We start from the raw sequence: 14,784 nt of genomic DNA, 5'->3' as shown, positions 1-14,784 counted from the left end.
TACCAGAATCTCAGTGAAACTGAGACAACAAAGTAATCTGTTGCCGCTATTAATTCAAGCAAAGTTTCATACGGTTCAGTAGCTTTGGAAATAATTCTGGTGGCTTTTCTGGCAGAGAAAGGTCGAATCCTTTAAATTCAACACCAGACAGAGGTTCAAAAGATAATTTATCCAAATAATTACTCGTCAAATTCTAGATGAATGAGTGGGAATTCCTATCACATGAAAAGGAGTTTGATTAGGTTCAATTGGATGATGTCATGTAAACAATTCCTTTTTGTGAACTTACATAAAATTGATTTAGAACAACAACATCAAACCAAAGGTAGTATACAGCCATAAAATTAATGGTGCCACATCAGAAGATTCACCAATTTGTTCATTTGATGATCCCATGATGATCTTCTATGTAACCTCCAGTTGCCACAAAACTATGTAGCTGTACCTGTAGGAGTTCTATAGAGAGAGATTTGAGTATCACCAATAATCTCTACAAGAACACAGCCCATCCTTGAAGTGATGAAAACGTATGCCATCCCTAACAAAGATTTCTCGCTGGGCAATCTTAGAGAGGAACTTGGTAGCCGTATGGCAATCTTGGCACATTCGAAGATTCTTCATTACACGTATAGGTTTATCTGGGCATGTATTGACAATCCCGAAAACAATTGCCAGCTTCTCACTATGACCATAGAGAATCTGTTCCTTCTCCTCTTCCTCCACATCATGAAGTACAGAATTTGTGTCAGGCATGTATCCCGCTGCCTTCATCTGAGCATTCCAGTTCTCCAATTCTGCATAAAAAATTTCTTGCTGTGGATGTGATCTGTCTCCCATGACGAAAAAAAATGTCTTGTTATTAACCTCAATCCAACTGCATCCTGCTCTCTTTTTTAATCCCTTGTCTTTCATCATTTTCCTCACCTTTGTGACATCACTCCACTTACCAGCAGCAGCATATATATTTGACAATAGCACATAACTTCCAATATTCTCAGGCTCTAACTCAAAAAGGCGATCTGCTACATACTCTCCTAGCTCTATATTGCAATGGATTTTGCATGCACCTAACAACGCCCCCCACACAACTGCATTGGGCTCTATTGGCATCTTGTCAATAAAATTGTGTGCCTTGTTTAGGTGCCCAGAGCGGCCTAGAAGATCAACCATGCAAGCATAGTGCTCCATACAAGGTTTAATCTGATAATCTTGACTCATGGAATTAAAGCATTGCCAACCTTCTTCCACCAGGCCAGCATAGCTGCAGGCAGACAGTACAGTAATGAAGGTGATATGGTCTGGCTTTGTTCCTGTTTGTTGCATTTGACAAAAAAGCGTGAATGCATCCTCACCATACCCATGGATGGCATAGCCTGCAAGCATGGCATTCCATGAGGCTGCATCCTTTTCAGATATCTTGTCAAACACACGCTGTGCATTCTCTAGATTCCCGCATTTAGCATACATGACTATGAGACTACTGGCCACAACAACATCTGAATCAAGTCCATTTCTGATTATATAATCATGAACCTCCTTGCCTTGTCGCAAAGATGCTAAGTGGGCATAGGCTGGAAGAACACTCGCAATGGTAACCAAGTCAGGTTTCATGCCTGTGGATAGCATCTGACGAAACACTTTTAAGGCTTCATCACTGTGCCCACACTGGCTATAGCCCGAAATCATTGAGGTCCATGATATTTCATCCTTTCGAGAGGATTTGTCGAACACCTCTTGTGCGTCTTGTAGACTCCCACATTTAGCATACATAGCTACAAGGGCACTCCCAACAAATCCCTCTGATTCAAATCCATTTCTTACAACATAACCATGGATCTCCTTGCCCTTTTCCAGAGCTGCCAAAGAGGAACTTGCAGAAAGAATGCTCGCAATGGTAACTGAGCTTAGCTGCAAGCTCGCAATATCCATTCGACGAAAGAGTTTCAAAGCCTCAACACCGTAACCATTCTGGGCAAACCCCACAATCATTGTATTCCATGTAATCAAATTTGGCTTTAAACCTACCACCCGCATTTGTTCAAATAATTCATAAGTCTCCTCACAATACCCGTTCTGAGCATAGCCAGAAATCATAGCATTCCAAATTACCACATCCCTTTCAGTCATGCTGTCAAACACCTGGAACGCATCTTCTGTGTTCCCGAATTTGGCATAGAACGCAACAAGAGCACTCCCCACAGCTGCATGGAATTCAAACCCGGATTTAATCACATAGACATGGATCTCTTTGCCCTGTTCTAGCTCCATCAAGCGGGCACATGCCGGCAAAACACTGGCAATTGTGATACCATTCGGCTTCATCCCTACCAATTGCATTTCTCTAAAAAGTTCCAACGCTTCATGACACCATCCATTCTGAGCAGCACCTGCAATCATGGCAGTCCAGGACACGAGATCCCTTTGAGGCATTCTGCCAAACAGTTGGAAAGCATCATTCAGACTGCCACATTTAGCATACATGTCTATTAATGCATTACCCACAAACACATAAGATTCAAAACCACTGATAACTATATGACTATGAATCTCCTTGCCCTGTTGCAAAGCTGCTAGGCCGGCACATACCTTGAGAATAGATGAAAATATGAAATTGTCCGCCTTTACACCAAACTCCCGCATCTGATAATAGCATTTAAGGGATTCCTCCAATCGCCCATGTCCAACGTATCCTGCAATCATTGCATTCCATGAAAACACATTTCGTTGTGACATTTTGCCAAACACTTGGCGGGCATCCTCCATACTCCCACAGTTGGCATACATGCTAACGAGTTTGTTCGATAGAAAAATATCCCGATGGTGTCCCGTTACCAGCAATTGGGTATGCACGTGCTGGCCTACCGCCATGGATTTGACATTAGCACAACCATCCAGCAGAGAAGCATAATAATAGACATTGTCTGAGTAGTCCATCGCAATGCCTGGCGTGGAAGATTCGTGGAGGATATTAGCAGCTGCTGTGTTGCTTGAGGTGGACTTGCCACTGTTTATAGCATGGATAAATCTTGACAATAAGCGCATCTTCCTGCTTGTCCAAATAGGATTGTGATAATGGCCATTTGTTACAAACATTTACAATTTCAGTTGGAAGTGAAGCTCAGTTTTCAGCAATAAATTTATGCCGAAGATCTGTCATCTTCATGTGGTTGTGATTGCGTGTGGAAGTCCTAGAGTGCGCTGCAAAACTTTGAATTTGAAGGCGATTTAACGAGGGAAAGATTTTAGAGTTCTACCACACCCACAGTCATATGTCTTTGGTATTTTGTGTATTGGTTTTTAAATTTTGTTTTTAACTGTAATATTATTATTCGACCCCATAAATTTGTCCGTATCACAGATTTCTTCATGTTTCTTGCATGAAGGTAACTTTTTTTCTTTTTTCTTTTTTTAAATCGAGTGTTTGAATCAATTTTTTGGGAATGGATTCATGAGGAATTTTTGGTTCACCTGAAATTTTAAAGTTTGACGTGATAACTTGTATTTTCAAAAATTTCTGTCATATTTTATGACAGATCTTGTTATTTTCCTAGCCAATTTGTAAGTTTTTAGACTAAGCTTTATATTATTTTAGAGTATGCATAAACATGTTTTCCTTGTAAATAAAATGTTAGAATTGGATATGAAGTATGTTTTAAAATTGTTTTTTGTTGGTTAGCCACTCATTTTCCTAGATATAATGAAACAAGTCAATGACCCAAGATCCAAATGCAGATCGCAAGAGTGAAAGTTTGCACTCTTATGAACCACTAGTGGGTAATTTCAGGTGGTGTGGTTTTCCTTGAATAACAATGATGAGTCAACTTGCATTCACAGATATAGGCAGTGATGATTGTCCTCGCCACTGGTTTGACAACTGAGTTTGTTAGGTCCCTATACTACTAGTGATTGCCCCATTACTATTGTCATTGTAGCTCTTATTGTTATTGTGGTGCCCTTATTGTCCCCATATTGTTATTATTGTGCCTCATAGAAGCCCACTATTGTTATTGTTGTGCCCTTATATTATTATTGTTATGTCAGTTTTGATTATATTGTGACCCCTTAGACTCCTATATAGTAAGGAAGTTTTGTCATTTGTATCATTCAAGCATTGTTCATTATGTAATGTAAAGGAGATTGCCCCCTCAAAGAGGCTGATTTTGAAGTCGGTGATTTATCTTTTCTTCTATTTTGTGAACTAGTTACATAACATTTGGTATCAGAGCTTTTGGATTCTAGGGTTTTGCTGCTCCAAACAGGGCATTATGGAATTTTCGCAATAACTTTTTTTCTACGACGTTTCAGAAACTGAAATTAAATGCCATTTGAGCCAAAATCTCAATAAACCTCGAGTCTGAATTTCAGATATTTTCTCGCTATATTTTCGAAGATAAGATCCAAGGAAGTTAGGGTTTTTGTAGGCTCCGAAATTGTATCTCAAACAAGTTACATCGGGAAAATCGTCATAACTTTCTCTCTAAGCATCAGATTAAAATTTCGTAAAAATTTACAGAAATATGATGGCCTCTAGTTTTTTTTCTCAGTTTTAGGTCCTATGGTCGAAACAATGACACATGGCACTTCGTACAAGTTCGCTCTACTAAACCGGTCTAAAATCGGGTCATCGTGGGAGATTTGGCATAACTCTTTCTTAGAGAATCCAATCTTGATCAGACTTGCGGGGTTGGAGAGAAAAATGGAAAGAAATTTTAGACCTTGGAGATCCGAAATTACAGAGATAAAATAGATTCGATATCGAGCTCCTACAAAATAAGAAAAGGTGTGAAGTTTTTTTTTTAATTTTGTATAAGTTTGGTTGAAAAATTAGTTTGAAGAAATTCAAAGGGCATAGTGAAGCGTTATTATCATTAATTGATGCCCCGAAGAAAGAAAATGGAAACACTTAGTAAACAACATGAAAGCTCTAGCATGATTCGTGAAGAAGAGGAAGAAATGCAACATGATATATCAAAATTATGAGACCAAGTGCAACAAAATTCACTCTCACAAAAAGTAACAGAAGCGAAGATGGATGGTTTAAAGAAAGGCATGGAAGCTAAGATGAATGACATGGAAGCTAAGATGGAGGGTATAGAAGAAAACTTAAAGGCAACATGGAAAATTACGAGACCAAGTGCAACAAAATTCACTCTCACAAAAAGTAACAGAAGCTAAGATGGATGGTTTAAAGAAAGGCATGGAAGTTAAGATGAATGACATGGAAGCTAAGATGGAGGGTATAGAAGAAAACTTAAAGGCAACATGGAAGATTTAAAGACATATTTGACAAAGTTGCTACAAAAAATGCTTACTAATGGTGAAAAGGTAGTAAAGAAAACTCATGATGAGAAGGAAAGAAATGTTAATCACGATTTCATAGACTCCAACATTGGATTGAAGACCCACCATGTTCCAAAGATCGATATGAGGAATTTTGATGGCAAGGATCCCATAACATGGATACTAAGATGGAGCAATATTTCGATCTCCATAATGTGCAAAGCACACAAAAAGTACCATTGCAACTTTATATTTGGAACCAAATCATTTTGTATGGTATCTATGATTTTTCTCTCGTAAACAAATTGTCACTTAGGCAATTTTTATGGAAGAAATGATAGCACATTATGAAGATACAAAAAGCAACACCTTTTTTAACTAATTGATAAATCTCAAACAAATGGTTCAATGATGAAGCACATTGAGAACTTCCAAAAATTGAATATAAGCATAAAAGATATTCTAGAGGAACATAGGATTGATGTGTTCATAGGGACTTTAAAGGATAATATCCAACATGAGATCTATCTTTGGGAACCTGATTCATTGGAGAAGACATTCAGATTGGCAAGAAAAATGGAAAACAAAATTATGGCAACAAGGAAGCCTACCACTCACAACTACAAAGATGGAATTGTTGTTGCCCCTAGCCTTCCACAACCTTACAAGGTTGACACCACAACAATTGGAAGAAAAAAGAACAAAATAGATTTGTTACAATTATGATCGCAAATACACTAAAGGTCATAAGTGTGCTGAGAAGAAATTATTTTACATAGATTGTGAAGAGGGGGAAGAAAAGGAACAAGAAACGTCAAAATAAGAGGATATACACTAGGAACAAACCTTAGAGAAAGAAGAAATGAATCCGACCATATCTTGTAATGCATTGGCCGGAATTACCTTCCATATTGCAACAAAAATGACCCCATTTATGGCACTTCATGGATATCATCCACCGTCCATCACATCATATTTAAGAGAAAATTCTAAGGTTTAAGCAGTGGAAGATCACATCGAGCATCAACAAAAATTTCTCCAACTCTTAAAGGATAACCTCACTTTGGCGCAGAATAGAATGAAACAATAGGCAAACCAACATCGCAGCGAAAGAAGTTTTTATGTAGGTGACTGGGTATTCTTACGACTACAACCATATAAACAAATGTCTCTCAAACAAGCTAAAAATGATAATAAATTATCACCAAAGTATTATGGTCACTACAAGGTGTTGCAAAAGATTGGTACTATGGAATACAAGTTGGAGCTTCCTGCAGCTTCCCGAGTGCACCCAGTTTTCCATGTTTCATGCTTAAAGAAGGTTATAGGTGACAAGCTCCCAGTTCAAACAATATCGCTAGAACTTGACGAGGAAGGAAAAATCATATTGGAACTTGAAGCAGTCACAGAAACAAGAACTCGACAGCTACGTAATCGATCAATTTCGGAGCATCTCATCAAGTGAAAGAACTTACCTGCTGAAAATTCCACATGGGAGGATAGAATTTTATACAGAAGCATCCAGAACTACTCAAGTGTTGAGAACAACACTTTTTTGAAGGAGAGGGGCATGTTAGATCCCTATAATGCTGGTGATTCCCCCATTACTATTGTCATTGTAGCCCTTATTGTTATTGTAGTGTCCTTATTGTCCCCATATTGTTATTATTGTGCCCCATAGAAGCTCATTATTGTTATTGTTGTGCCCTTATATTATTATTGTTATGTTAGTTTTGATTATATTGCGACCCATAGATGCCTACATATAGAAAGGAGGTTTTTTCATTTGTATCATCCAAGCATTATTCATTTGTGTAATGTAAAGGAGGTTTCCCCCTCAAAGATGTTGAGTTTGAAGTCATTGATCTATCTTTTCTTCTATTTTGTGAGCTGGTTACAAAATAGAGTTACCATTTGTTTATGTTTTTCTCCATCAATTAATTTTAATATGGCAAATAGATCCAAGGGGCATTTCCAAAGTTTCTTTGGATAAAGCATTTGATTTTATGTTTAATTTTATGAGAATATGAAATAAAGTAATCCACTCGAACTCAGGCAAAACTTTTTGTATGTCGAATAGAATGAACTATAAATAAATAGTTTCAATATTTATCTTATGGTTTTCCTATTCAATAGCCATATTAGAATCTCCCAAAATTTGAAGTTTTTTAACTTTTTCCAGAGAGACTATAGAAAGAAGTGCTCTCAAGGAAATAAACTCCACTTTGTTGTTTGAACCATGCTTGAGGGCATATCAAACTTTTACGTATTGAGTACAGTTGAAAAATAAAATGACACACACCTACTCTACATATGGAAGGATGACCCTACACAACTCCATCAAAATAACCCCATGGAATGGATTGGTCCAGAGGTGGTAAGCCAAAACTCTGATTTTCTTTGGTATTGGATCAACTCTATATTCTCCTCAAAATTATGTTGTAGAAATTAATGTGTAGATTCTAAATTGCTCATGAAATTTACTAAATCACACTACTAGAAGCTACTCTACTTATATGCGGAAGTAAATTCACGATCGAGAACACAAATTGTTAACATGCATCAAGATTTAACACACATACACGGAGATTTATCTAGGGGTAAGAAACTGCTCAAAACCCTTTACTATCTATATTGCATTAATCAAATAATCTGGATGAATACAATATGCTCTGCTCAAATTTGATCTCAAACTGCACCTACATCTTCTATCATCTACCTCACTGAATGACCTTAGCCAATACTTAGCCAAAAATTTGAGCCTCCAAGCTCCTATTTCTTTGCGATGTTTTTCAAGGAATTAGGTCCCTATTAATTAGGAAATCCCTCACTTTGGATTGCACAATTCCTATAGGTCCTTCTCTAACTACATGCATGACCTATACAACTTGGAATATTTTACAACTGATAATACACTTCCCTTGAACTCAAATCTCAATTGGGTAACTCGAATTCTCTGCATGCAACATTTATTTTAGGTTGATTGATCAGTTAATTAGATGATCATTCAGTGTGAAAAAAGTTACACACCCTTGTCACTCAGTGTGAAAAAAGTTACACACCCTCGACTGAGCCTCCACTAATTTTACTAATAATGAGAACTAGTTACACTGAAAATAACTTAAATTAACTGTAATAAATTGCTACAAATTAGCAATCAATCATGTAAACTGAACTCAAGTGTATCTAACTCGAATTTACTGAGTTAACTTAGTGACAAGATCCATGTCACCTTAGTTAAATACCTCCAAGTATTCTGCTGAAATTAAAATTTGAATATCTCCTAATTTAATCAAGGGAAAATTAAATTAGAAATTTCTTGCTACATTTTCAACACTCCCTCTCAGCGAGAAAGAGATTATCGAATATCTCAATCATGCTTCTATGGAACTCGAATTTTCCTCTTAACAAAGCCTTTGTCAAAATATCTTCATCTCGTTCCTCTATCGGAATGTACTCCAACAACATAACCCACCTCCACACACAATCTCATAGATGGTGATACCGAATGTCGATATTCTTGGATCAATCATGAAATACTGGATTCTTAGGGATTTTGATACAACTATGGTTGTCACAGTAATCGCTATAGGATCAATCTTCCGACCAAATAACCCACCACTAATATCTCTCATCTAGATAGCCTCACATGTTGTTTGACTTACAACCATGTACTCTGCTTCTACTGAGTTGAGTGCCACATATCTCTGCTTTCAGCTGTACCAAGAAATTTTTGGTGATCCAACACTAAAAATTCCTCTTAAAGTGCTCTTCCTATTTGATGGAATCCCCGCCCAATCTGCATATGTGAAGCCTTGCAGCTTCACTCCCTTTGTCCGTCTGTACCAAATACCAAACTGAGTAGTGCCTCTGAGGTATCTAACCACATGCTTTGATGTATTCTAATACAGTTTGGTTGGCTTAACCATGGCTTGACTGTAACACCCCCCTCCCATGTCTATTCAAGTAATCGTCCAACCAGGGTAAACATGCGACGAGAGGCCACTATGATATGATTCAACCTCTTAAGTCACATTAAGGAAGTGGAACCGAAAGAAACACACCATACAAACCTTCAACATCAGCATTAAAACCCTTAGGAACCATCCCAACCTTTCTGCCAATCATCCCTTGGGTCCCACTGAGATTTTAGACCACTTGACCCCCGAACGATCCCATGATATGGGCATGACAGCGTCTAGGAGGCTCTGAACACTCTCATGACAAGGCATGCTAGTGTCCAAGGAGTAAATTTCATAGTGATGTGCCAGCGTCCCCAAGAATTGAGCCACTTTTTCAAGCCCAGAGCCTAGGTCACTGCCCAAAATTGAATGAAACCCTCATAATGACAAGATACCAAGGAAGTGGCAATAAAAATGAAATTACTTGAATAAGACCTTGAATGGACCCCTATTAGCCATGAAAAACATTTCGTCAAACATATCACACATATGTAATTTACAGGTGTAACTTACAGATCTAAGCATAGGGGTCTCATACTCATTTGAGAATCACTAAGAAGCATTGATGCCTCAACACATTAGCTGCCATTTCATCCATTAGGTCATAGATACATTTTTCATTCATTTACAAGTAAAGACATGATAAGAGCCATACGTAGCTACTATCATAAAAAACATACATAACCAGCATAATAGCAACAGAAATACTAATGAAATCACAACCATATGATCCACATATAACCAGTATAATACTCACAAAATAACAAGGAAAAATAACCTCATATTATTGATGCAAAGGCCAACCATTTGTGGGACTTCCACGAACCACCCGACCGTAGACATCGTTGAGCCAAAACTCTCTTCAGTCAGTCACCCCCATTCCATATTCCAAGCATGAATGTGGGATCTCATAAAACATACCAATCCAAAAAAATCCAAGGCTTCCATAGGCCAACCACCTAAACCCATTAAATAGTGATTCCACCTCACGTTCGTACATCACAAAACCATCGCCAAATCGGTCTCTATCCAAGCCTTCCAGGGCTCCAGAGTGTTTGTTCCAACCAAGGCTCCAGGACTAGTAACTCAACCCATAGCTACTTCTAGGCTCTAAAGTGTTTGTCCAACCAAGGCTCTAGGACTAGTAACTCAACCCACTAAGCGCTCCAGATCGTTTGTCCAACAAAGGCTCCAGGAACTAGTAGCTCGGCCCAAGCTAAGGAAACATGAGAACCAACCTAAAAACAAAGCAAATGAACCCACAACACCATGGCTATCTAAGAAATGGAAAGGCTAGGAAAATCCATTGTCAATCTAGGAAATCCTCCATGCCAGTGATAGATCATGACCAATAAACCACATGCATATGCCATGCATGCCAAAAATAGTGAGGAGAACATACATGCAACTCGGTAGCTGCAAGAAAAACCTATTATAGTTATTGATCCCGATGTCCTCTTATGCTTTCTTGATCTTCCTTTGTCTTCTTGCTCCAAAAATCCAAGTATGTCACACCCTCCAAGAGTTCTCCAAGAAAACTCTAAGTGTCCAAGAATGAGAGAGAGAGAATAAATGAGAGAGCTCAAAAATTGAACTGACCAAAGTCTGTGTACCAATCCTCAAAAGCCTTTTTATCAATGAGGCCTCTATTTTCTTCATTTTCCATTTTTTTACTTCAATTTCCTCCTCACTTGCGACCTGTGACCTTTCACCTCCCTTTTCTCCTAATTTCCATTATTTTCATAAATAAATGTGCCAGAAATGCCTTTTTGCCTTTCGAAAGCTTTAGACATTGCCTTTGCCAATTTCATTAGCCATTAATAACCAAATGAACACCCACACTAGGATGTCTTGCCCAACATTCAGCGTGGAATAAGTGTCTCATCAACCGTGGTTATTATTTTGCCTTTATTATTTTTATTACATGGATTTTTCACCATGGTTGTTACAGAACCATCCCCCTTGGGGGAACACCATCCTCGGTGTTCAACAACACCTATAACCACAAGACTGTTGTAAGGAAAATATACTGCCAATGGAGCTTTATAACTTAGCTCGTTGTAGTATTTACAATGATCAACCTGCTGAGAAGCAAACCAAAATGAAAACAAACATAACATCATAATGACATGACACCCATACTGCTTATTAGATCTTTATAACACTACTCATGGTGGTATTTACATTCATATACATATGTACATATACCAAACATCACTAAAACATGTAAAAACACATATACTGAGACATATACCAAAACACCATACCAAAACTTCTTTTCCTCAACTGACAAACAAGGAAGGATACATAGCCCACATCTAATCCACCATCTCCCATGTAGTTTCATTGGGCCCAAAGTAATTCCATTGCACCTTAACCTGCTCGATTTCTCGGTTTCGGAGCATGAACGCCTTTTTTTGCAATATACATTGAGGCTCCAGCTATAATTCTCCATCTGGTTCCACCTGCAATACAGACTAGTCAATCACATGATCAACATCTTTAACATACTTTGTAAGAAATGACACATGGAAAACATAATGGAATTTCATTGTCGGAGGTAGTGTAAGTCGATAGGTTATTGGCCCAATCCTCTCAATAATGATGAATGGTCCACAAAACCGGGGTGCCAGCTTGGCACATTATCCAATCTGTAAGGAGCTCTTCTTTGGTTTGATGTGCAAGTACACATGTTCCCCAACTTAGAACTTCTTGAAAAACTTTTTCTGATGTGTATAGCTCTTCTACCTATCATATGTTGCCTTTAAATTATTCCTGATTACCTACATTCCCTGTTCCATGTCCGGTCCAATCAACACCTTGTTAATTGGATCACTCCAGCTGATGGGAGTATTGCAACTCCACCCATACAATGCCTCAAGCAGACTAATCTTCAAAGATTCCTTGATACCCATTGTTGTAAGCGAACTCTACCAATGGAAGATACTCTTTCCACTTTCGCTACTGACGCATCACATACATCCTCAACATGTCCTCCAATATCATGTTGACCATCTCTATCTGTCCATCGGTCTATGGACGATAAGCTATATTGAAGGCCATCTTTGTGCCTAAACCTGCAAATAACTCCTTCCAAAACTTGGAAGTGAACATTTCATCTCTGTCTGACACAATATTCCATAAAACAACATGCAATATGACCGCATATTTGATAAATACCTGTGCCACATCGCTAGCTGAGAATGTATACTACATTAGATTGAAGTGCACAACCTTTGTCAACCTGTCCACAACAACCATGATGGAATCATGTTGTCTCACTGTACTTAGAAAACCAATGATGAAGTCCATAGAAATGACCTCCCATTTCCATTATGGAATCACAATCGGCTGTAACAGTCCACCTGGATGCTTGCACTCTTCCTTCACATGCTAACAATCAAAACACCTAGCCACAAACTCTACGACACCCTTCTTCAGATTCAACCAATAATAACATCTCTTCACTGCAGTCAATGTCTTATGATATTCTGGGTGACTTGAATAAGGTTTCGCATGAAACTTCCCTCAAGATGACCTTCTTGAGCTCACTATTGTCTGGCACATATATCATGTCTCTAAATATAAACAATCCATCTGCTATAAGGCAATAGTTCACATCTAGCGCTCCTACACCTATACCTGTAACTGTCCTTGTGCTACTACTTGTTATATAGTATTTTGTCATACTCCTTGTCTAATATCCTGAGCTGTCGCAAAATGACAAAAGTTGTAAAAGATTATTCATCATGAAGAACATGTTCAAAGCATCCCTGAAGAGATGGAGAACTAATGTCTTGAAGCAATTCTAGAAAATCTTGTAAAAAACCCTAATTTTCAGCCCAACGCTACTTTTATGGCCAAAACCCATGCTGGTACCCTTTGGTCTAACTAAGTACTAATACTGGCAGCGTGACTTTGGATAGGAAAATCCGTAATGATCCTCTTGAAACTGTTTCTCTAAAAATGGAGGAGAAGCTTCTCTTACTAGAAGCTTCAAGAATGACGAGCTGGTTATTGTTGAATAAGGATAAGGTTGATTTCTCCCATTTTGAGTCCTTGATCCTACCTTTATGGATATTCCCATTAAGATGTGGAACTTCTTCCCCCTTTTTTGGATCCCTAACTCCCTCTCCTTCCTTATAAATGCATTCCCTTATACACGCAAATGGTTGGTCATACTAGATTGGTCATGCTACTGCTAAATTGTGCCTAATTGATGCCAATTTGTGAAGGAGAAAGGAGAGCTTGAGAAGTCTTGCCTTGGACTTGGAAACCCATCCCAAGGGATGGTTCCAACATCAAGGCAATGGTTGTATGCTTTCTTCTTATGTTTATTATTAATAGAATGCATGTTTACTTTCCATAAGCATGTAAATGACTACTTGCTTAGTATGATGCTCCTTGATCTGTCATATGGTTTACATTAGAATGCATATGCTATGTTTTTCCTTTGTTGTCTTTGTTTGATCTCTCTTGTAGGTATTCGTTCGCAACAAAATAGTGAGGATCGAGCTTGGAAGTGAGGAGATCGAGATCGACATCGAAAAGCGACCGCATAGGAGTGAGGTAGGTCATCTTTCCTCTCTCATGTCATTCTGATTTAAACTAGGAGAGTTTTGCATGTATTTGTTTTGGTTGTTACTAGATCCACTCATTGGACTAGAGGGATTGCTTCTATCTGTAGAAGGGATTGCCTAGATAAAAAATTGGTGACTCCACTAGGGAACCTATAGCCCTTTCAACCCTCCTTTTGCATTTGGCCTTTTTGATTAGTTTGGCCACCTTTCAATGATCCTTGGTTTTGATTTCCTTTGAGTCTGTACTCTGAGTAGTCGATCATTTAGGGTATCAGGTCTAGGTTTTTGCTCAATATCTACTTGTTTTTCATAAAATTTCCTCGCTCAGTGCTTTTTTATCAGTTACAGTTGTGCTGACAATGCTGATTTTTCCCAGCATAGTCGTGCTGGAAACCCTATCTTCCACTGTCTTCCCACGCTAGTTCATTTTCTCGTCCAACACGGATTTTTCTATGTAAAGTAGTGTTTCCAGCACAGATTTTTCTATGTAAAGTAGCATTGATGACCCTGTCAGCACATATTTTTCTATGTAAAGTAGTGTTGATCCTTAAAATTGAGAATTTTTAGGGTTTCTGCTAAAATTCCTAGTGTGTCCTGATCTCTGAGGCCATCCTCTGCTCTATGTGCATTTAATTTTCTTTGATTTGTGTTAGTTTCTTTGTGGTGTGCAAAAGTCCCTCCCATTGTTTGAAGTGGTGAAAGTTAATTTTGGTTGAGTCTTTGATTCTTTGAGTCAATTAAATTTTTGTTTGTTGCTTGTATGTTTGGAAGGAATATTGATCTGTTCTTGTTTGAGCATTATTAGTTCTTTTGAGACCATATAGAAATTAATTTTGCATTCATTTAGTTTTCATCTCATAATTTACTTTTTTCAAAGTGCATTAGATCACATTTCATTGAAAAGTCATTTTTTGAGATTTACCATTGAACATAGGTTATATTGTTTAGTGATTGAAAGCTAA

The 14,784-nt window shown here is 38.0% G+C and overlaps 1 pseudogene; it reads right to left on the bottom strand.

Annotated features, from left to right (window-relative positions):
• Window positions 1-477: 477 nt before the first annotated feature.
• On the bottom strand, window positions 478-3,093 carry LOC149204907 (pentatricopeptide repeat-containing protein At3g12770 pseudogene; annotated as a pseudogene).
• Between the last annotated feature and the right edge of the window lie 11,691 nt (window positions 3,094-14,784).

Source organism: Pinus tabuliformis, chromosome 1_2 (assembly GCF_031772625.1).
Source record: "Pinus tabuliformis cultivar Carrire ecotype Pingquan chromosome 1_2, CPIR1, whole genome shotgun sequence".
Classification (NCBI taxonomy): domain Eukaryota; kingdom Viridiplantae; phylum Streptophyta; class Pinopsida; order Pinales; family Pinaceae; genus Pinus; species Pinus tabuliformis.
This window is presented reverse-complemented; position numbering and strand designations above follow the sequence as displayed.